This window comes from Moschus berezovskii, chromosome X (assembly GCF_049115385.1).
Source record: "Moschus berezovskii isolate FMDL1 chromosome X, NW_MosBer_1.0, whole genome shotgun sequence".
In the NCBI taxonomy this organism is placed as follows: domain Eukaryota; kingdom Metazoa; phylum Chordata; class Mammalia; order Artiodactyla; family Moschidae; genus Moschus; species Moschus berezovskii.
In genome coordinates this window covers 81,420,542-81,444,516 of record NC_142488.1, presented here as the reverse complement: position 1 = coordinate 81,444,516, position 23,975 = coordinate 81,420,542, and the positions used below count along the sequence as shown (strand labels likewise).

At 37.5% G+C, this 23,975-nt stretch overlaps 1 protein-coding gene across 1 annotated transcript in view; it reads right to left on the bottom strand.

The window, feature by feature from the left end:
* FAM133A (family with sequence similarity 133 member A) overlaps window positions 1-23,975 on the bottom strand; it is a 68,269-nt gene that overhangs the window by 31,185 nt on the left and 13,109 nt on the right. The window contains exon 3 of the mRNA XM_055393721.2: window positions 1,057-1,143. The gene's annotated coding sequence lies outside the window, so the exon portion shown is untranslated. The remainder of the gene's footprint in view (window positions 1-1,056; window positions 1,144-23,975) is intronic.

The window sequence follows — 23,975 nt, the reverse complement described above, 5'->3', positions numbered from 1 at the left end:
GCTTCTATCACCAGCCGTATTCACAACTGGGTATTGTTTTTTGCTTTGGCTCCATCCCTTTTTTCTTTCTGGCGTTATTTCTCCACTGATCTCCAGTAGCATATTGGGCACCTACAAACCTGTGTAATTCCTCATTCAGTATCCTATCATTTTTCCTTTTCATACTGTTCATGGGCTTCTCAAGGCAATTATACTGAAGTGGTTTGCCGTTCCCTTCTCCAGTGGACCACATTCTGTCAGACCTCTCCACCATGAGCCAGTGACTCTAGATAACTCATTTTCTCTATTGATGGAGTCAATTCTACCCCCAAATTGCTGAATAGCACTGAATGTGAGCACATATTTCTTATGTAATCCTTTAAGTGTTCTGATAAGCAGGCCTATAAAAATTTTGTAATCTATTTTGCTGATCTATTCCAAACTGTTTTAGCATGAAATTTCTCATCTTGTAATTAAATTTGATATCCTAAAAATTAGAGAAACATCTAAAATGTGTATCTGCATGTGAGTGCTCAGTCATGTCTGACTCTTTGCGACCCCATGGACTGTAGCCCACTAGGCTCTTCTGTCCATGAAATTTTCCAGGCAGGAATACTGGAGTGGGTTGCCATCGCCTCCTCCAGGGGATCTTCCCAACCCAGGGATCGAACCCGCGTGTCCTGTGGCTCCTGAATTGGCAGGCAGTGGTACCACTGAGCTACCTTTGCATGCTGTATGTGTATTGCATGCTGAAATGGAAGAAAACTTGCTTTACATCAGCTTGAATTACAGGATTATAGATTCTATTAGGAAAAGATTTATATGTACTGTGTTCACTACTGAAGCTCTTAAAAAATACATTAGCATAGAAACATGCTATTGTATCACTTAAACCAATGAAAACCACCTTGGGGCTTTTTCACCTCACTCACTCCATGGGAACTTTTGCTGTCCAGGACATTAATCACCTTCATGCCTGTAAATCTAATGATCAATTTTCATTTTCTATCTTAACTTCATCAATCAGCAGCAGTTGACACATTGGATTACTCCCTCCCTCCTCCTTGAAACACTTACCTGAAATCGCTTCCAAGCTTACAAACATTCAATTTTTCTCTCACTTTCCCAGCTGCCTTTTTCCAATCTCCTTTTCAGGTGCTTCCACTTTGACCAAAGATAAGAAATGAGATAATATTTGTTAAAGTCTTTGCATAATTTGGCAGCAAGTTTTAGGTTATAGAACTAAAACTTAAAGTAACAACAACAACAAAATGTAACCAAATTTGAAGACGTGTGTTGACCAGAAGAAAAGGTTCTTTTATTCAGTCAAAGGAATTACTCTCATTTAAAGGTTATGATTAGCACTTTCTCACCATTATAGTTATTTATTCAATTGTAAATATCCACTATATAAAACTCCAGGTTATCTGTTTCTTTTATACTTTTCCTAACTATATATTCCTATGTTCACCTAATGTATTCCTTCTTCATTTCCTATTGATATTCCTCTACCCTGAAAGAAATCTTTGTTCTGAATCCCAGTTTCTTTAAACAAAATTCTGCCCAAACACCTGGACTCCTATTTTATATTTCTATAGTGCTTTCAAATTTATAAAGTAAATTAATAAAAGAGCAATATTGGGATAAATTTTATGAAATCATTTAACAACTCCAAACAGTCTAAGGAACAAATTAATTTTTCTACCTTCTTTAGTGTCCCTAAACTTTGATGACTAATACAGATAAGAACATAACCATTACTGATAGCAATAATAGCTATTAGTTTAAGACACTAAGTCAAAGTGTGAGGCCTGTATCCATGGGAGTCTCCAGGATCCTTTCATATTGTCTGCAAATATGTTATTTGAGGCTTGAGGCTTTTTTTTTTTTTTTCATATACTTCAACCAAAACATTGCATCACAACAGATTGAATGTAGAAATATATGAGAATTATTAAGTCAGCATAAAAGAGATTTGAAAAATGTTAAACTAATACATCTCTGTTCATTACACGTTTTTAATTTTGAAAATAAAATTATTTTTCACACAATGTTATCTAGTTAAAATTTAATGGTCTTATTATTGGCATTTTCAAATGGATTAATATTTTAAAATTTCTGTTTAGTTTTTAATACCATAAATATCAATAGCTATTATTTATCAGATATTCTTTACCACATAAACAAATGTTCCTTGGGGTTCTCAGTAATTTCTAATAGTGTAAAAGGATCCTTAAACCAAATGGTTTGAGAACTATTCGTCTAGAAAATTTTTTCTCAAAATATGTCCACTGATCATCTGAATCAGAATTATTAATATCTGTGATACTTGATAATGTTATAGGTTTCTGGACTCCATATATGACCTACTAAATCATAACTTCTGGAGTCATGAACATATATTTTTAACATGACCCTCAGGTAATTCTTACATACATTAATGTCAGAAAAATTTAATAAACAGTTATATAGACTTTGGAGTCATGGATTGAAACTCTAGTTCTGCTACTTCTTGTTTGTCATCGTAACCTATACCACTTTCTACCAACCAATTTCTTACCCTTACTTTTCCCTCACTCCCATCTCCTGAGTCCTCCTTCAATTGCACTCAATTAAATAATTCATCATTTGCAGAGTAAGCTGGAAAATTTGCATGTAAGAGGTATTTAGGGGCAGCAATCTGGCTCTGAGTGAAAGCTGTTGTTGTTGTTCAGTCAAAAAGTTGTGTCCAACTCTTTGCAACCCCATGAACTGCAGCACGCCAGGTTTTCCACCATCTCCTGGAGTTTGTGCAAACTCATGTCCATCGAGGCAGTGACGCCATCCAATCATCTCATCCTCTATCATCCCCTCCTCTTTCTGCCCTAAATCTTTCCCAGCATTAAGGTCTTTTCCAATGAGTCAGCTCTTCTCATCAGAGAAAGTTAGGGACTTAAAAGTTGCATTTGCATAGGAAGCACATTGCTTTTACTTAGATTGTCTCACTTGGAGATGTGGAGATGATAAGAATTTGGAAGAGGGTTATATTATCTAGGCTGCACCTTGGCATCAACACTTACCTATTTGCTTTTCCTCCTGAACAGGGAAGACTTAAAAGGTTTCTACTTTATTTTCCTCACCTTAGGGCACACAGTACAGTGAATATGGCAGCCATTTTGTCTTCCCTTAGCCCTGCCTCTGTCTGTTATCCTTACAAACATGCCATCCACTTCCTCAATCCTTGCTGTGATTTGAATACAGAGTTCTGATTAGAGATCTGAAACTGATTATGATGTCATTATAGCAGAAACCTAATATAAATCATGAATTTTGCCCAGCTGTGAAAAATCACATTAAGAACCATAGGTTTACTTAAATATAGCAAATTTTTCTGTAAAACAGTGCTATTCAAGGTAAAGTCCACTAATGATAAGCTCAGAATCATATAGGCTGTTTTTTTTTTTTTTTAATGCAGAGTCCTAGGCTTCATCTTAAGCTAAGTGTTATCAGAATCTCTAAGTCCCACAAACGTGTAATTTTAATAATTTCCTCAGGTTATTATGATACAAAGTCCAAAAACCATTCCATGAGGAAATTTCAACGAGAAACAATAAAAATAAGAGGAAACATAAGCATAATCTGTATAACAACTTTGTTGTTTTGTTGATTGCAAACAGATAAATGATGTCACCCATATGCTTTTCCATACAGATATAGTATTTGCTTCAATCTATGTAAAACTTTATATTATTTTATCAGTGTGCCAGGTGTACCTGGATGAGGGAGGCTAATTCACACTAACTAAAGTCACCTGATATCAGTGTATAAATCAGATGCCCATCCATTAGTTTATAACTGGAAATGTTGTAAACAGAAGTTGTACAGTTTGATAACCAGCATCCTGAATCTATTAGATAAAACACGTACAAAGTACAAAATTCAAAGTAGAAATGAACCTGGAATCATTAAAAAAAATGTCTCAGTAGATATTTTTAATGATTACTGCCTCAAGATTTAATTTGATCTACCTAGACATGGAACAATGGACTGGTTCCAAATAGGAAAAGGAGTACATCAAGGCTGTATATTGTCACCCTACTTATTTATCTTATATGCAGAGTATATCATGAGAAATACTGGGCTGGAGGAAACACAAGCTGGGATCAAGATTGCCAGGAGAAATATCAGTAACTTCAGATATGCAGATGACAACACCCTTATGGCAGAAAGTGAAGAAGAACTAAAGAGCCTCTTGATGAAAGTGAAAGAAGAGAGTGAAAAAGTTGGCTTAAAGCTCAACATTCAGAAAACTAAGATCATGGCATCTGGTCCCATCACTTCGTGGCAAGTAGATGGGGAAACAGTTGAAACAGTGGCTGACTATTTTTCTGGGCTCCAAAATCAATGCAGATGGTGATTGCAGCCATGAAATTAAAAGACACTTAATTCTTGGAAGGAAAGTTATGACCAACATAGACAGTATATTAAAAAGCAGAGACATTACTTTGCCAACAAAGGTCTGTCTAGTCAAGGCTATGGTTTTTCCAGTGGCCATGTATGGATCTGAGAGTTGGACTATAAAGAAAGTTGAGCACCGAAAAATTGATGCTTTTGAATTGTGGTGTTGCAGAAGACTCTTGAGAGTCCCTTGGACTGTAAGGAGATCCAACCAGTCCATCCTAAAGGAGATCAGTCCTGGGTGTTCACTGGAAGGACTGATGCTGAAGCTGAAACTCCAGTACTTTACCTCCTGTGAAGAGCTGACTCATTTGAAAAGACCCTAATGCTGGGAAAGATTGAGGGCAGGAGGAGAAGGGGACGACAGAGGATGAGATGGTTGGATGGCATCACTGAGTCGATGCACATGGGTTTGGGTGATCTCCAAGAGTTGGTGATGGACGGGGAGGCCTGGCGTGCTGTGGTTTATGGCGTCGCAAAGAGTCAGATACAACTGAGTGATTGAACTGATCATGAAGGACCTCACAGGCAATATTAGAGATGAACTTTGTCATAAAACTTATGGGAAGATTTCTGAATAAAGGAGAAAAGAGATCTGCTCATATTTGTATTTTAGAAAAATCATTCTCTCCACTATGTGGAAAATAGATAAAAGTAAGACTGCAAACACATTGAAGAAACCAGTACTCGAGAAACCAAGCACCACACTCGGAGAGTTGCAGAACTCAGGTTTATTACGACAGTGGCCCCAGTGGAGTTAATACTCCATGCTCTGAGCCGCAAACAAAGGGATTACAGAGTTTTTATAAACAGACTGTAGTGGCAACACTAGGTGCTAATAGGCTGGTTTAAGCTAAGGGGTTTTGCGTGTGTGGGAACAGTGGTCAAGATGGGGAGGGGGATGCCTGACCTGGACAGGTATGATTAAGCAGGTTTGCAGGGGCCGGGTTATTAAAAAGAACAGGACAAGGGTGAATGAGATAAACTTTAGTTCTCAGCATTGCAAGTCCCCACTTTTTGAGACTACGTGACCTATGTGATCTCGACTTTGCAAGGGGCAAGCTGAGTTACAGAGGAAGAAAGAGAAGGAGGTTATGCAAAATTTTACCTTTTCTTCTTCAAACATAAGGAATGTTAATCTAGGTGGGAGATCTAGGTTAGTTGGACTAGGTCGAGGCTAAAATGCACTGGCTCTTGAATAACATAATTAACTGGGCACCATATTGTACATCAGTTGTGTAACCACTGAAAATTTTAAACAGGGAAGTGATGTGATCATAATTCCATGTTTCAAAGATCACTGTTAGGTAGTTAGAATAGGAAACAAGAGTCCAAAATGGCGGTGACTAAAAGACAAGGAAGGGAAAAGCCTGTGAAAATAGAACAAAGGAAGGTCAAAGGGAGGTCCAAGGATCAGAGTGAGGACCCTAGGTAGAACAAACAGCAGTCCTGGCTAGCCCAATTTACATAGGGAAGGCCCGGGGAAGGGGGTGAGGAAAAAACATATAAAAAGAGGAGCCAAAGGGCCAGGGCTCTCTCTACTCTTCACGTCTTTGGATCTGCATGCCTTCACGCCACAAGGATTTAATTTCCTGCTATTTTCTAAAATTGAGCTATAACACGGAACTGTAACACTGATCTAAGAGCTATAGCACGGTCTGTTCGAGGCCCGAGAGCTATAACACAGTTTGTCCAAGAGCTGTGACACACCGAGGGCTTTAATGTCTGTCACTTCAAATTTTGTTGAGATAAGACAGAACTGAGGAGATTACACTCACCTGACATTACATTGCCCCACTTGTGAAGAATTGATATTAGCTGTCTAGGAAGGAATGCAGGGTGATATACTAGGCAGTAGTCCAGGTATGATAGCTTGGAGGGAGTGGTGGCAGTAAATGAACATGGTTTGGACTAGGTTGTTAACATTAGAGTAGGAGACAAACGAGCAGATAGATATGAGATATTTTGGAGGTAGAAGCAAGAGGACTTGGTGACTGATTGGATAGGGGGTAAGGGGGGAGAAAAACAAATCAAGGATAACTACCAAGTATCTGAAAATTGGCAGAGAGAAGTACCATTTATTGAGATGGGGTCACTGAAGAAGATTAGTTTTAAAAGGGGGGTGAGCAAATTCATTCTTGTACATGTTAATTTTGAGATGCCCACTAGATATCCAAATAGAGATTTTGAATAGGCAGTTAATTATATGAGTCTGGGGCTCCAAAGCTATGTACACTTGGCTGTCTACTTATACTTCAGACTCTGAAGACATGAAGACCTGAAGTATACTTAAAGACTCTGACACAACATGGAGAATTTCTTTAGGGTAACACTAATGATTTATTCATCTATTATGTCCTGTGTATTATGTGTACCAAACACATAAGAAGTGTTTGATATATCTGTTTATTTGAAAGAAATTATGCAGTCAATTTTAGTCACTTTCATCACAACTCTAACACATAGTCAATGCAATACAAAAAGTTACCAATAAGTTATATGTTTTGGCTTTACAAGAGAAGTAGCAGTTTGATGTATTTCTTGAATGAATTAACTTTGCTCAGTAGATATTCTATCACTGAGATTTTGGAGTTAGAAGTAGTTGGAACACAAATTCTCATAAAAACACACACATGTTGGAACTTCCAGCTATGGCTAAATGAGGAGGTCAGGAAATCTTTCCCTAAAGCATTATAAACCTGGACAAAATTAACAAAATAACCATTTCAGTACTCTGAAAACTGACCAAAACTATATACCCATCTGAGGAGTGTTTATTCCCGAAACATTACTGACCTTGGGGTACAAAGAATGGGAATCTGTGGCATTAGGACCTGGAGCTGCTCCCATACCTTCCACCCCTCAGCTCATTCAGCACAGAGTTTCTTCCAGGACTTATACACTAAAAACCACAAAACACTGCTGAGAGAAATTAAATATCTAAATAAATAGATATTTCATGCTCTTAGATAGGAAGACTCAATATTACCAAGATAGTAATTCATCCTAAATTAATGGATAGACTAAATACAACCCATATGAATGTCCCAGCTGGCTTCCTAGCAGAAAATGACATTGATAAGCTGATTTTAAATTTCAAATGGAAATACAAGGGATCAGAATAGTTAAAATAAACCTGAAAATGTGGAACAAAATTGGAGGACTCAGACTTCCTAATTTCAAAAAGCCACAGTTAAGCAGACAATGTGGTATTGACCCAAAGATAGTTATGTGGATAAATGGAACAGAATTCAAAGTTCAGAAATAAATTCTAACATTTACGGTCAGTTGATTTCCCACAAAGGTACCAAGATAATTCAATGGGGGAAAGTGTAGTCTTTTCAACAAAGGGAGTAGGACAATTGGATATCTACACTTGAATTAAAATAGAGGGGTAATTTCCTGATGTTCCAGTGGTTAGGACTTGGTGTTTTCACTGGCTAGGGAACTAAGATCCTGCAAGCCATGTGGTGCATCCAAAAAAAAGAAAAAGAAATTAGAACCTTGCTTCATGCCATGCCATATGCAAAAACTTAACTCAAATTTAAGAGCTAAAATAAGTAACTTCTAGGAGAAAAAAAAAAAGAAAATTTTTGTGACCTTGAGCAAGGCAGAGATACAATACTGAGGGCGTGACCCATAGAAGACAAACTGGATCAACTTGAATGTATCAACTTTTGCTCCTCAAAAGTCACCAATAAGAAAATAAAAGTAAAAGCGACAGACTAGTAGAAAGTATTTGCAAATCTCAGATCTAATAAAAAGCTTGTAGATCCACAGTCATGGATGGTCCAGGGGCTGCTTTCTGCTGCCTGAGTGCCTTGTCTATAGCAGTAGGGGGTGGGGGGCTTAGGCTTGGCCTCCTACAGGGCTCATGGAGCTAGTTTCTGGATGCCCACAGGAAGGAGCTCTTTCACAAGACCAACAAACACCACTTTTTACATAGACTGGTCCTGTTAGGGGTGCTCCTATGCAGAAAGTCCCTCTGGGCAGGGTTACTGGTAGCTTTTGGAATACCTTATTCTGTACCAGCTTTAACTACCAGGCTCTGAATGAAAACCCCAGCACCCAGAACTTTGGCTTCTGTGGGAAGGAGTCTGCCACTCAGGCTGGGTTGCCTTGGTTCTTTGAGCTTCTGTATGTTTAATTTCTGGGTTTTTTTTTTTTTTTTAGAATTTGAGGAGGTAGGGGATTAAAAGAGAAAGGCATATTAAAAAATAATAAAATAAGCTTGTATACAGAGTATTAGAATAACTCTTATGACTCAGTAATTATTAGGAAGAAAAAACCAAATTAAAAATAGGCAAATGATTTCATTCAACATTTTTTGAAAGAAGATATGAATGGCTTAAAAAGATATGAAAAGATATGCAACATCATTAATCATTAGGGAAATGTAAATCAAAACACCAATTAGAAACTGCTACATATTCACTAGAATGACTAAAATAAAAAAGACAAACAGCATCAAGCTTTGAGGATGTAGAGAAAGCAGACCACCTGTGCATTGTTGGTGGGAATGTAACATGGTACAAACACTTTGGAAAACATTTCCAGTTTTTTACTAAGTTAAACAAAAATTTCCCATATAGTAACCATTTTACTTTGTGGCCTCTAACCAGAAGAAATAAAAATATATGTCCACACAGAGGCATGTTGTCACTATTCATAGAAAAATTACCCATAAAAAGAAAAAAGAAAAAAATGGAAATGTCCAGCACCTAGTAAATGAACGAACTGTTCTATACTTGTTCTATATTTACACAATGGAATACTATTAATCAATTAAAAAGAGCAAGTTATTGATACATGCTACAACATGAATACAACTTAAAAATATGCTTAGTGTAAGAAGCTAGGCACAATGGAGCACATATTATATTATTCCACTTATATTAAATGTACAGAAAAGGCAAATTTACACAGAAAGAAAACAGAAGAATATTTGCTTAAGCCTGAGGATGGGAGAAGAGATTTACTGCTAATGGGTCTCACAGAATTTTTGGATGATAGAAAAAATTTAAAACTGAATTGTGATGACTGCTGCACAATTCCACTAATCTACTAAAATAATTGAATTGTACGCTGAAAAGAATAAATTTTACAGTATGTATTGAAATGTAGTATGAAAAAGTGAAAGCATTTTTGCCTACAGAATTCCATGGAAAGAGGAGCCTGGCAGGCTACAGTTCATGGAATTGCAAAGAGTAAGACATGATTGAATGACTAACACTTCCACTTTTTCACTTTTTCATACTAAATTTTAAAAAAATCCGTTTTAAAAAACACAAGGATGTTTTAAATGGAAGAATTTGGTGGACTTCCTACATGGCTTTGTTAGGCTTACTCTATGTAGTAATTTTCATAATTTCTCCATTTACACTAACACTGCTTACAAAAAAATGAATCACAAGCCTGGATCTCCAGCCCCAATTGTTAAGCCTTTTTCCAGTTCTGGTTTCATATATCCAGTTATTTTTCTTCTACTTCCTGCTAGGAAGAAAGGCAATGCTGAGGAATGTACAAACTAATGCAAAAGTGCACTCATTTCACACTCTAGCAAAGTAATGCTCAAAATTCTCAAAGTGAGGCTTCAACAGTACACGAGTTGAACTCCAGATGTTCAAGCTGAATCTAGAAAAGGCAGAAGAACCAGAGATCAAATTGCCAACATCCGCTGGATCATAGAAAAAGCAAGAAAATTCCAGAAAAGCATCTACTTCTGCTTCATTGACTACACTAAAGCTTTTGATTGTGCGAATCACAACAAACTGGAAAAGTCTTAAAGAAATGGGAATACCAGACCACCATACCTGCCTCCTGCGAAACCTATATACAGGTCAAGAAGCAACAGTTAGAACTGGACATGGAACAACGGACTGGTTCAAAATTGGGAAAGAGTATGTCAAGGTTGTATATTATCACCCTGCTGATTTAACTTATATGAAGTGTACATCATGTAAAATATTGAGCTGGATGAAGCACAAGCTGGAATCAAGACTGCAGGGAGAAACATCAAAAACCTGTTATGCAGATGACACCACCCATATGACAGAAAGCAAAGAGGAACTAAAAAGCCTCTCGATGGAAATGAAATATGAGAATGAAAAAGCTGGCTTAAAACTCAACATTCAAAAAACTAAGATCATGGTATCCCATCCTATCACTTCATGGACAATAGATGGGGAAACAATAAAAACAGTGACAGGCTTTATTTTCTTGGGCTCCAAAATCACTGTAGATGATGACTACAGCCATGAAATTAAAAGATGCTTGCTTCTTGGAAGAAAAGCTATGACAAACCTAGACAGCATGTGAAAAAGCTAATACATCACTTTGCTGACAAAGATCCATATAGTCAAAGCTATGGTTTTTCCAGTACTCCAGTAGTCATGTATGGATGTTTGAGTTGGACTATAAAGAGGACTAAGTTCTGAAGAATTCATGCTTTTGAACTGTGGTGCCAGAGAAGACTCTTGAGAGTCCCTTGGACAGCAAGGAGATCCAACCAATCCATCTTAAAGGAAATCAGTCCTGAATATTCATTGGAAGGACTGATGCTGAGGCTGAAACTCCAATACTTTGGCCGCTTGATGCGAAGAGCCAAATCATTGGAAATGACTCTAATGCTGGGAAAGATTGAAAGCAGGAAGAGAAGGGGATAACAGAGGTTGGGATGGTTGGATGGCATCCCTGACTCAATGGACAGGAGTCTGAGCAAGCTCCAGGAGATGGTGAAGGACAGGGAAGCCTGGTGTGCTGCAGTCCGTGGGGTCGCAAAGAGTCGGATATGACTGAGCAACTGAATAACAAAAACTTCCTGCTAACTCCACTTCTCCACCTCAATAAGACTTCCTTCACAAATTATCCATAGCTATTAATTATTCCTGCTTTTTGTATCTTCTCATACCCTTAGTACCAATATATAACATCTCATTATGATATGTTTTACTTATTAATATAACTGCACTTTTGATACTTTGTGATTTTATTTTTTTGCTAGTTAATTAAACTGTGACCTAAAAAGGCAACTTTCAAATTTTTTTCCCCACATTCTCAAAACAATCACCACAGTGCTGAGTATACAGAAGGTGATCATTAAACGAATGTTTCAATTTAAATTAATAATTCACATTCTTGTATCCATTTATCATAAGTTTATGAGCACCTACTATGTGTAAGGCACTGGGTTCACTGTCATCAAGGAAGAAAATAAATATGATACATGCTGGAGAAGACTCTTGAGAGTCCCTTGTACTGCAACCAGATCCAACCAGTCCATTCTAAAGGAGATCAATCCTGTGTGTTCATTGGAAGGATTGATGCTAAAGCTGAAACTGCAATACTTTGGCCACCTCACGCGATGAGTTGACTCACTGGAAAAGACTCTGATGCTGGGAAAGGTTGGGAGCAGGAGGAGAAGGGGACGACAGAGAATGAGATGGCTGGATGGGATCACCGACTCTATGGACATGACTTTGAGTGAACTCTGGGAGTTGGTGATGGACAGGGAGGCCTGGCATGGTGTGATTCATGGGATCGCAAAGAGTCGGACATGACTGAGCGACTGAACTGAACTGAACTGAACTGAATCTCTCTTATGAAGGAGTGTATAACGCAGCTGGGCACGTGAAGATTTAGTGATACAAGATTACCATTCAAAAAAGATGTCAAGAAGCAATGCATGATTAAGACAAATGAAGAAACAAAATCAGTGATTCTGGGACCAGAAAAAGAGCTAAACTGAGTCTTTCAAGAGATAAATTGGATATGAAAATGTGAGCGAGGTTGAGAATATTTCAGGCAGTGAAAATGGACTAAGTGAGAAAGAAATAAATGATAATTCAAGGTTTATGTAGAGGATTGGGGAGAAAATTCAGTTTAAAAAGTTGATTAAGGTCAGAAATTGAACAGTCATGAAGGCCTGATTGTTTCCCAGACATAATTCTGTTAAAATAGCCATTTACTGAGCACCTAATATGTGACTGGTGGTTTACATACATAGCTAGTGATTGCTGTATGTTGGATATCGGGCATCCATTTTCTCATTCTCTTAGCACTCTGATTTTCTCTTAAGAAGAATCTAATGGGAATATAACTAGAAGCCTTACCCTATTGCAGTGAAAAGGCAAACAATTAAATTGAAAGTGACTGAAGTTTCAGTTTATCTCATCCTAAACATCATGATTAGACTACTTTGGTTTTGAGGTCCTGTGTTTTTTCCTTCCTAGGTATCCAGAGCTACTTCAGTTCTTGCCTGCTTCCAGACCTGATTCACCAGTCTTCCACAGATTCTGTGAGACCTTGCTACTTTCCAATGAATTAAATATTGAGTGAAACAGCCAGAGTTGTTTTATACTCTTTGTAACGGAAAAGTCCTAAGTGATATATTATTATTAAGAATTAGTTGGGCTTTCCTCATGGCTCAGATTTTGAAGAATCTGCCTGCCAAACAGGAGACCTGGGTTCGATCCCTGGGTCAGGAAGATTCCCTGGAGAAGGGAATGGCTCTCCACTCTAGTATCCTTGCCTGGAGAATTCCATGGACAGGGGAGTCTGACAAACTACAGTCCATAGGGTTGCAAAGAGTTGAACATGACTGAGCAACTAACACTTTTTCACTGTTATGAATTAGTTAGCTATTATTTTCCACTTTTCTCTGATAAAGAGACTGTGGGTTGGTGACACTAAGTAACATTCCAAGGTCATACAGCTAGCAACTGGTAAATATGTGTATGTTTGACTCGAATCTAATTTCTAAAAAAATTACTTACCAAGACTCAAACCCAAGTTTGTCTGACTTCAAAACTGCTGTTTATTTTTTCCCCTTCACCACTCTGCCTTTCAGTGAAGATTCACCGCAGAGTATCAAGAAGGGTAGAATATGATGAAAATGGCATTTTTAGAAAGGTTAGGTTCACAACACAATATAGGCTAGAAGGGATGGAAGAGAACTTGAAGTAGGGAGATAGATGACAAGGATGAGGTAAATAACTCAGATGGAAAATAACAATGGTCTGAAACAATGAAATCACAGAATGCAAGAGAGTACAGAAGGGAATAGTAAATAGAATATTTTATCATTTGTCATAGCTATATCTCTAAAATGTGCATCCTATTAATTTTTACTGTTTTATAATGAATTTGGTTCAGTGATTTTAAATTTCAGTACAGTAAACATGTCTTACTGAATTAAACAGAATCTCACAGTAAGCATATTATAAACTTACAAGCAAATTCACATCATTTGTAGTTAAACTATATATATCACAAAAATGCACTTTGCCTAGTAATTTTATGATCAAGGAATATTTTATGGCTTTAAATTTCTTCAAATTATCACAAAGCCACAGGAAGGAAAGGATATCACAAAATCCAAACAGTTATTTGTAAGAATTGGCCTAAGTTTTCCCCACAAAGTTAAAAATAAATGGCTCAGAAGAATGGTTAGTCTACTCATGGTCCTCATTTTCCAGGCAACCTGAGCCTGTAGAAGCAAAAATTATTTTCTCCATTAAAAACAGCTGTACACAGGGAGAGGAAAGGAGAGGGTGAGATGCATGAAAAGAGTAACATGGAAACTTACATTACCATATGCAAAATAGATAGCCAACAGGAATTTGCTCTATAGCTCAGGAAACTCAAAAAGGCGCTCTGTTTCTACCTAGAGGGGTGGGATGTGGAGAGAGATGGGAGGGAAGATCAAAAGAGAGGGGATATATATATACCTACGGCTGAATCATGTTGAGGTTTGACAGAAAAAAACAAAATTCTGTAAAGCAGTTATCCTTCAATAAAAATAATAAGAACCAGAGGGATGGGATGGGAAGGGAGGTGGGAGGGGGGTTCAAGATGGGGAACACATGTACACCTGGGGCGGATTCATGTCAATGTATAGCAAAACCAATACAATATTGTAAAGCAATTAGCCTCTAATTAAAATAAATAAACTAAATAAAAATTAAAAAATTCTTTAAATGTTGAAAATGTACTAAATTAATGTGATTTGTTGCATGGCGGGTATGCAGCAGTGAATTTGGCACATTAGGGTATGGCACAATTTTTAAAGAAAAATAGGAGCAATAAAACTTCAGCAGCAAGTACAAACAATCCTGCTCTCAGGAAGCCAGTTCATTAGCTTCAGAAGTTGGTTTATTAGTACTAATTGTGTTCTTGTGCAGACCAAATACTCTGTGTGAAGATGGAGAGTTATGTATAAGAAAACATATCAGGCCCTATCTTAGGGAAATTTAAAATATACTTGTGGAAAGAATAGGTTTGAAAAAGAAATGATCTATGTGGCTCCATTAAAATGCTTTTCAAAACGTATACAAAACTTTAAAATAGCTTTAGTAAATAAGCCTTTCTTATCTCTCCTTGCTGTTCTTTGGAACTCTGCATTCAGATGCTTATATCTTTCCTTTTCTCCTTTGCTTTTTGCCTCTCTTCTTTTCACAGCTATTTGTAAGGCCTCCTCAGACAGCCATTTCGCTCTTTTGCATTTCTTTCCCATGGGGATGGTCTTGGTCCCTGTCTCCTCTACAATGTCACGAACCTCCGTCCAGAGTTCATCAGGCACTCTATCAATCAGATCTAGTCCCTTAAATCTATTTCTCACTTCCACTGTATAATCATAAGGGATTTGATTGAGGTCATATCTGAATGGTCTAGTGGTTTTCCCTACTTTCTTCCATTTAAGCCTGAATTTGTCAATAAGGAGTTCATGATCTGAGCCACAGTCGGCTCCTGGTCTTGGTTTCGCTAACTGTATACAGCTTCTCCATCTTTGGTTGCCAAGAATATAATCAATCTGATTTCGGTGTTGACCATCTGGTGATGTCCATGTGTAAACTTCTCTTGTGTTGTTGGAAGAGGGTGTTTGCTATGACCAGTGCATTCTCTTGACAAAACTCTATTAGCCTTTGCCCTGCTTCATTCCGTGCTCCAAGGCCAAATTTGCCAGTTACTCCAGGTGTTTCTTGACTTCCTACTTTTGCATTCCAGATAAGAAAGACTTCCTCAGTGATCAATGCAAAGAAATACAGAAAAACAACAGAACAGGAAAAACAAGAGAGCTCTTCAAGAAAATTAGAGATTCCAAGGGAACATTTCATGCAAAGATGGGCTCGATAAAGGACAGAAATGGTATGGACCTAACAGAAGCAGAAGATATTAAGAAGAGGTAGCAGGAATACACAGAAGAATTGTACAAAAAAGATCTTCACTACCAAGATAGTCACGATAACATGATCACTGACCTAGAGCCAGACATCTTGGAATGTGAAGTCAAGTGGGCCTTAGAAAGCATCACTACGAACAAAGTTAGTGGACGTGATGGAATTCCAGTTGAGCTATTTCAAGTCTTGAAAGATGATGCTGTGAAAGTGCTGCACTCAATATGCCAGCAGACTTGGAAAACACAGCAGTGGCCACAGGACTGGAAGAGGTCAGTCTTCATTCCAATCCCAAAGAAAGGCAATGCCAAAGAATGCTCAAACTACCGCACAATTGCACTCATCTCACACGCTAGTAAAGTCATGCACAAAATTCTCCAAGCCAGGCTTCAGCAGTATGTAAACCGTGAACTCCCAGATGTTCAAGCAGGTTTTAGAAAAGGCAGAGGCACCAGAGATCAAATTGCCAACATCCGCTGTATCATGGAGAAAGCAAGAGAGTTCCAGAAAAACATCTATTTCTGCTTCATTGACTATGCCAAAGCCTTTGACTGTGTCGATCACAATAAACTGTGGAACATTCTGAAAGAGATTGGAATCCCAGACCACCTGACCTGCCTCTTGAGAAACCTGTATGCAGGTCAGGAAGCAACAGTTAGAACTGTACATGGAACAACAGACTGGTTACAAATAGGAAAAGGTGTACGTCAAGGTTGTATATTGTCACCTTGCTTATTTAACTCATATGCAGAGTACATCATGAGGAACGCTGGGCTGGAAGAAGCACAAGCTGGAATCAAGATTGCTGGGAGAAATATCAATAACCTCAGATATGCAGATGACACTACCCTTATGGCAGAAAGTGAAGAGGAACACAAAAGCCTCTTGATGAAAGTGAAAGAGGAGAGTGAAAAGGTTGGCTTGAAGCTCAACATTCAGAAAACAAAGATCATGGCATCTGGTCCCATCACTTCATGGTAAATAGATGGAAAAACAGTGGAAACAGTGTCAGACTTTATTTTTTGGGGCTCCAAAATCACTGTAGATGCTGATTGCAGCCATGAAATTAAAAGACGCTTGCTCCTTGGAAGGAAAGTTATGACCAACCTTGATAGTATATTAAAAAGCAGAGACATTACTTTGCCAACCAAGGTCCGTCTAGTCAAGGAAATGGTTTTTCCCGTGGTCATATATGGATGTGAGAGTTGGACTGTGAAGAAGGCTGATCACCGAAGAATCGATGCTTTTGAACTGTGGTGTTGGAGAAGACTCTTGAGAGTCCCTTATACTGCAAGGAGATCCAACCAATCCATCCTAAAGGAGATCAATCCTGGATGTTCATTGGAGGGACTGATGCTGAAGCTGAAACTGCAATACTTTGGCCACCTCATGCGACGGGTTGACTCACTGGAAAAGACTGTGATGCTGGGAAAGGTTGGGGGCGGGAGGAGAAGGGGACGACCGAGAATGAGATGACTGGATGGCATCACCGACTCTGTGGACATGGGTTTGAGTGTACTCCGGGAGTTGGTGATGGACAGGGAAGCCTGGCGTGCTGTGATTCATGGGGTCGCGGAGAGTCGGACACGACTGAGCGACTGAACTGAACTGAACTGAACTGAAATAAGCCTTGAAATAACTGAAGAGTTTAAGAACTACATTCTACTGGGTAAGCATTCCTGGAGAAGATAAGTTTGGTAAGGGAGTTAGAATTCACTGATGGAGCATTCACCACATTCAAAATATTTACATGTATTATGCTACTTAAAGCTCACCATGTTTGTATGAGGAAGGTACTGTTATTATCTTCATTTTACAGATGATGAAACTGAGGCAAAAGGAATTGAAAAATTTGCACAAGGTCACCAGAGGATAAAAGACACAGCTTAGTCTTACATGCACAGATCTGTCTCCAGACAGTGGAGTATCACCAAAACTTTGGGATTAGAAAAGGGATAAGGTAAGTATTTTCAAGAATATTTTTCAAAAAACTATGCATTAAAAGATAAGGAACATCATGGAGAGCACTGCAAGCAGATAGGCCATTTAGCCTAATAATTCATGTAATTCTGTCTTTAAGTCATCTTTAATCTTCCTTCCAGAGAAGGCTAAGTATAGTCTCATGATGCTAGATAAAGAAATTGTGTTAATTAGAATATTTGCTTATCTCTAAACAAACAATGCTTAGTCTTTTAGATAGACAAACACTGGTTATAAAACAAGAGAAACAAAACTGCTCGATATCATAATTTTGAAATTTTGGTTGCAACAATTTAAAAGAGTCACTAAAGCAAAATTATAAATCTGGAGAATTTATGGTTCCATTCCATTTCTTTCTCTGTATTAAGTAGCTTTTTTATAATTAAAACAATGGCTTAATTAGCTATCTTGTTCATTTACTCACCTGTAGTCAGTCATGATTCAATTTCCCTGCTTCTCTTTCATTGATGAGTTAGAGAACAGTGAAGTGTTAGCTATCTTCTCCTTGAAAATATTAGTATTAACTAGATTAGCTGAAGCATTGGTGGCTCAGATGGTACAGAATCAGCTTGCATTGCAGGAGACCGGGATTCAATCCCTGGATCGAGATGATCCCCTGGAGAAGGGAATGGCTACCCACTCCAGTATTCCTGCCTGGGGACTTCTATGGACAGAGGAGTCTGGCAGGCTACAGTCCAAGGAGTTGTAAAGAGTGGGACATTACTTAGCAACTAAACAACAACAAGCATGTCATTTAACTGAAAAGCCTGCCCCAGTGGAGAATAACTAACCCAAGGATATTAGTTCTCATCTTAACAAAATGTTACTTTGGGTTATAAGGCAAATTCAACTTATTTTCTAAGTTGAGTATAAAAAACCTATAAAACACAGCATCATACATTGATTAAACTCATTAACCTTGGCCCTGGAATATACTTATTTAACTGGGACAGGAACCCTATGTGGTCCCGTGAATGGCATAATAATAGACAACACTTATTGAGCCTATACACATATGAATAAATAATTTACACAGATTAGCTCTTTCACTTATATGTAACCACCCCATAGGGCTGTTCCTATCATCCTGTTTTTATAAGAAAACTAAGAGCTGTCCAAGGTTATATAGAGAGTAAGGGGAAGGATTTAAATACAGACACCAGAGTCTGTGCTGCTGCTTGAAACTCACAGGAAAATAGATCAGATTATCATAGTGTATCAATCATCTTGGGTGTTAATTTTACTCAGGGACCAGGAATCTCACATAAAACTATGTCAATAAATTACAGAACACAAGTCAAATACTGAAAGGAAATGTATAGATAAAATGTATAGATTCCAAGGACATTTTCTGATATTCGGGTCGAATTTTAGGCTTCTTGAAGTACAAGTCGGAGAAGGCAATGGTAACCCACTCCAGTACTCTTGCCTGGAAAATCCCATGGATGGAGGAGCCTGGTAGACTGCAGTCCATGGGGTCGCTAAGAGTCGGACACGACTGAGCAGCTTTACTTTCACTTTTCACTTGCATGCATTGGAGAAGGAAATGGCAACCCACTCTAGTGTTCTTGCCTGGAGAATCTCAGGGACAGGGGAGCCTAGTGGGCTGCCTTCTATGGGGTCGCACAGAGTCGGACACCACTGAAACCAATAAGCAGCAGAAGTACAAGTTCCTCTGCTGCTGGAGATACTAAATGCAAAAATTCCTAGGGTAATTTTCATTTAATTGTGGACTGAATACTTTGGTATTTACTTTAAACTCTGATCTCCCAGTGTTTGGCTATTAACCAAATAAAGTCATTAGGCATGTTAAATTTAATAAAAACCATCTTTTTCATTAAACTAGCTTGTTCCAGTATACCTTGTTAGTTCAAACTAAATCTCTTGTGTAAGTCAGAGGAACTTTAGTACTGATGCCCCTAAAGGTGGTAATACCAAGAAGACATAACTATTACAGAAGGATGGAAGCATGGCAAGGGCTGTCATTTAACTCCAGTTCTAGGAGTTGAGGAGTTCACTCACTTTTGTTCCGTAAAGATGGTGTAATAGAATGGTTAAGAACTCAACTTTTGGAATCAAATCATCTGTTTTCACATCTGAGCTTTTCTGATTATAAACTATTTGACCTTCAACAAGTTATTCAGTCTCTTCAATGAGGATATAGTACTAAGGGTGACATGAGGATATCAAACAAAGATAGTATGAGGATGATAATTAACTACAAATGGGTTCATTAAACAGGAAAAGTAAAGCACTTATTTCAGTTTCTGATACACGAAGGTGATAAATACGATTATTTATTATCATTTAGTGACAACCATATATACTTACTACACAGTGCTTATGCTTAGGGTAATTATCCATTGTTAGAGGATGTGAACAATCTTTATTTACTCTTTAAATTGCTCTAAACCAAAGTCATTAACATTTGAGGAAACCACTTTTTGAATGCATAATAATACATGTAAAAGTGTGTTAACTGCAGAATTGTCTGTAGTGAAAAATATAGGGAAAGTCCTAGAATGCCCATCCAATAAGGAAGGCCTCAGTTTCCCCAGTCTGTATAAGAAGATTTTACTCGAAGATCTCTAAAATCCCTTTTGTCTCCAATTAGGACTATATTTTCCACCAGTTGTTCATTAGATTTGACACCGATACTCTAAAAAATAGAAATGAGATAGGAAATCTAAAGTACTAGGTGAGTATTTAAAATTAAGTCATATTGTATTGGTGTTTTTCTTTTTTGGCTTACTTCACTCTGAATAATAGGCTCTAGTTTCATCCACCTCATTAGAACTGATTCAAATGCATTCTTTTTAATGGCTGAGTAATACTCCATTGTGTATATGTACCAAAGCTTTCTTATCCATTCGTCTGCAGGTGGACATCTAGGTTGCTTCCATGTCCTGGCTATTATAAACAATGCTGCAATGAACATTGGAGTACACGTGTCTCTTTCAATTCTGGTTTCCTCGGTGTGTATGCCCAGGAATGCAATTGCTGGATCATATGGCAGTTCTATTTCCAGTTTTTTAAGGAATCTCCACACTGTTCTCCATAGTGGCTAGATATATAGAATTTAGAAAGATGGAAATGATAACCCTGTATACGAGACAGCAAAAGAGACACAGATGTATAGAACAGTCTCTAGGACTCTGTGTGAGAGGGTGAGGGTGGGATGATTTGGGAGAATGGCATTGAAATATGTATATTATCATGTTACTGAATGCTTGGGGCTGGTGTGCGGCATGATCCAGAGGGAGGATAAGGGGAAGAGGGAGGTGGGAGGGGGGGATCAGGAAGGGGAACTCATGTACACCCGGGGCAGATTCATGTCAATGTATGGCAAAATCAACCAATATAATATTGTAAAATAATTAGCCTCCAATAAAAATTTAAAAAAAATTAAAAAATAAAATATAAACAAATAAAATAAAATTAAGTCATAATGAACAGTATGGTAAAATTAAACAATATGTAAAAAGTAAATATATATACATATATATATTTCAATATCAAGAGCAGAAGTCATTATTTAACACATTGGGAGTTATTTTTATTATGTTTTAAGATATATGTAATTAATGGTATGCAAATTTTATACTTTTAAACTTCATAATGGAATAAAAAATAAAGGTATGAAAAATAAATACAAAACATGAGTCTGAGGTTTAAATATTGAAGATGTATAATTTAGGACTATCAGCAAGTCTGAAAGCTCTAAAGAAAGAAAAGGGGCTGCATATGCTGTATACTAAAATGATATTTGGTTTGAATTTAACTTAAAATTGTGATGGTTTATTTTCCTTTGAAATAATAGCAGATAGTCTGTAGGCACACACATATTTGACTTTAGAACTATCAAGACCTAATATTATTATTACATTCATAAAATATTCACCCACACGTATGTCAGAATTGGAAAATATCTATTTGTAGAGTCCTATGAAAGAGATGGGAATACCAGACCACCTGACCTGCTTCTTGAGAAACTTATGTGCAGGTCAGGAAGCAACAGTTAGAACTGGACATGGAACAACAGACTGGTTTCAAATAGGAAAAGGAGTACGTCAAGGCTGTATATGGTCACCTGATTATTTAACTTATATGCAGAGAACATCATGAGGAACGCTGGGCTGGAAGAAGCACAAGCTGGAATCAAGATTGCTGGGAGAAATATCAATAACCTCAGATATGCAGATGACACCACCCTTATGGCAGAAAGTGAAGAGGAACTCAAAAGTCTCTTGAGGAAAGTGAAAGAGGAGAGTGAAAAGGTTGGCTTGAAGCTCAACATTCAGAAAACAAAGATCATGGCATCTGTTTCCATCACTTCATGGGAAATAGATGGGGAAACAGTGGAAACATTGCCAGACTTTATTTTTTTGGGCTCCAAAATCACTGCAGATGCTGATTGCAGCCATGAAATTAAGACACTTACTCCTTGGAAGGAAAGCTATGACCAACCTAGACAGCATATTAAAAAGCAGAGACATTATTTTGCCAACAAAGGTCTGTCTAGTCAAGGCTATGGTTTTTCCAGTGGTCATGTATGGATGTGAGAGTTGGACTGTGAAGAAACCTGAGCGCTGAAGAATTGATGCTTTTGAACTTTGGTGTTGGAGAAGACTCTTGAGAGTCCCGTGGACTGCAAGAAGATCCAACCAGTCCATTCTAAAGGAGATCAGTCCTGGGAAGATCCAACCAGTCCATTCTAAAGGAGATCAGTTCATTGGAAGGACTGATGCTAAAGCTGAAACTCCAATACTTTGGCCACCTCATGCGAAGAGTTGACTCACTGGAAAAGACTCTGATGCTGGGAGGTTTTGAGGGCAGGAGGAGAAGGGGACGACAGAGTATGAGATGGCTGAATGGCATCACCAACTCTATGGAGGTGAGTTTGAATGAACTCCGGTAGTTGGCAATGGACAGGGAGGCCTGGCGTGCTGTGATTCATGGGGTCGCAAAGAGTCGGACCTGACTGAGCAACTGAACTGAACTGATGATGCTTCCAAAGAGTGGGACAGGACTGAAGTTACATAGCACATGATGCTTCCAAAATACAAGTCACAACATATTCAGAAAGAAATGCTATGTGTGGCTTAAGACTATATAGTAAGAAATGTGTCTTTACATACAATCTTGATCAACGATAATATTATGAAAAATAGCAAATAATACTGAATTTGAGATCTGTGTAATATTTCAGCCGCATTTTAGTGAGGGAGAATAGAAGTAATAAAAGTGAGGTAGCCTGCCCAATATCTAATACAACTAGTAAGAGAAGTAACCAAGATTCAGCCTAGCATTTGTGACTCCTGAACCTATGCTAAAATCAATTAGGTCATAAAGTCTCATTAAGGAAATCAAATGCTGAAATTTGGTTATTATTGAGATTCTACTCTTAAATTCTGAGAGGATTTTTAAAATTATGTGTATGTTGTTTGATACCTCTGAAGAGCTATGGAATACATATTTGTTTTCAGCAGAAAGAATATTTACAATTCCGTAAGACTTTTCTTTTTCTCAGAGGGTGTATGTAATCTAACTAATTAAATCTATTTGGGTATTCTGGATGAAAAAATTACAGAAAATATCATTTGGGCTTGTTCCATATTGTCCAAATATAATACAAAATTTAGAAACAGTTTTTGTAGTAATGTATAAATGCATGAACATTGCTCACCAGTCAAAACCCTTAAAATTTTTCCTCCCTAGAATGAAATAAAATGCTTCCAAATTTGCAGTTTAAAAGGTTTACTTTACTAGAATTTTTGTGTGAGAATTCTTCCCATGAGTACTGTGGGCAAAAGATTCTTGAATGGCCTTGTAAAAGTGCTCCTTTACATTTTTGAACAACCTATGCTATTTTTAAGTTGAAAAGTAGCATTAGAACAAATATCCAAATTATTAAGCAATTTTCCTTCTCTTCTATTGCTTTAATTGTAACTGTTCTCTTAAATTCCATGCAGGTAAGGCTATAATGCCAGAAATGTAATTTACAAATAGTTCCTTTGGGGAGGGAGGTGGGAGGGGGGTTCAAGATGGAGAACACATGTACACCCAAGGCAGATTCATGTCAATATATGGCAAAACCAATACAATAATGTAATTAGCCTCCAATTAAAATAAATAAATTAAAAAAATAAAAAATAAAGTTGCAAACATAAAAAAGAAATCAAATGTTATGGGGGCATATTCCATTTGTGTCAGAAAAGATTATGCATGTTTACTGGCACAAAGTTTGATATGTTTATTAAATCAAGTTTCTTAAAAATAAAATATGTTATAGCTATAAACCATATTCTATTCATTTATGTGTATCCCTACCTTAGGAATGAGTATGAAATGATATAATTTTGACTTGAAAAACAACAGTGTGAAATAATAACCAATTTTATTGCT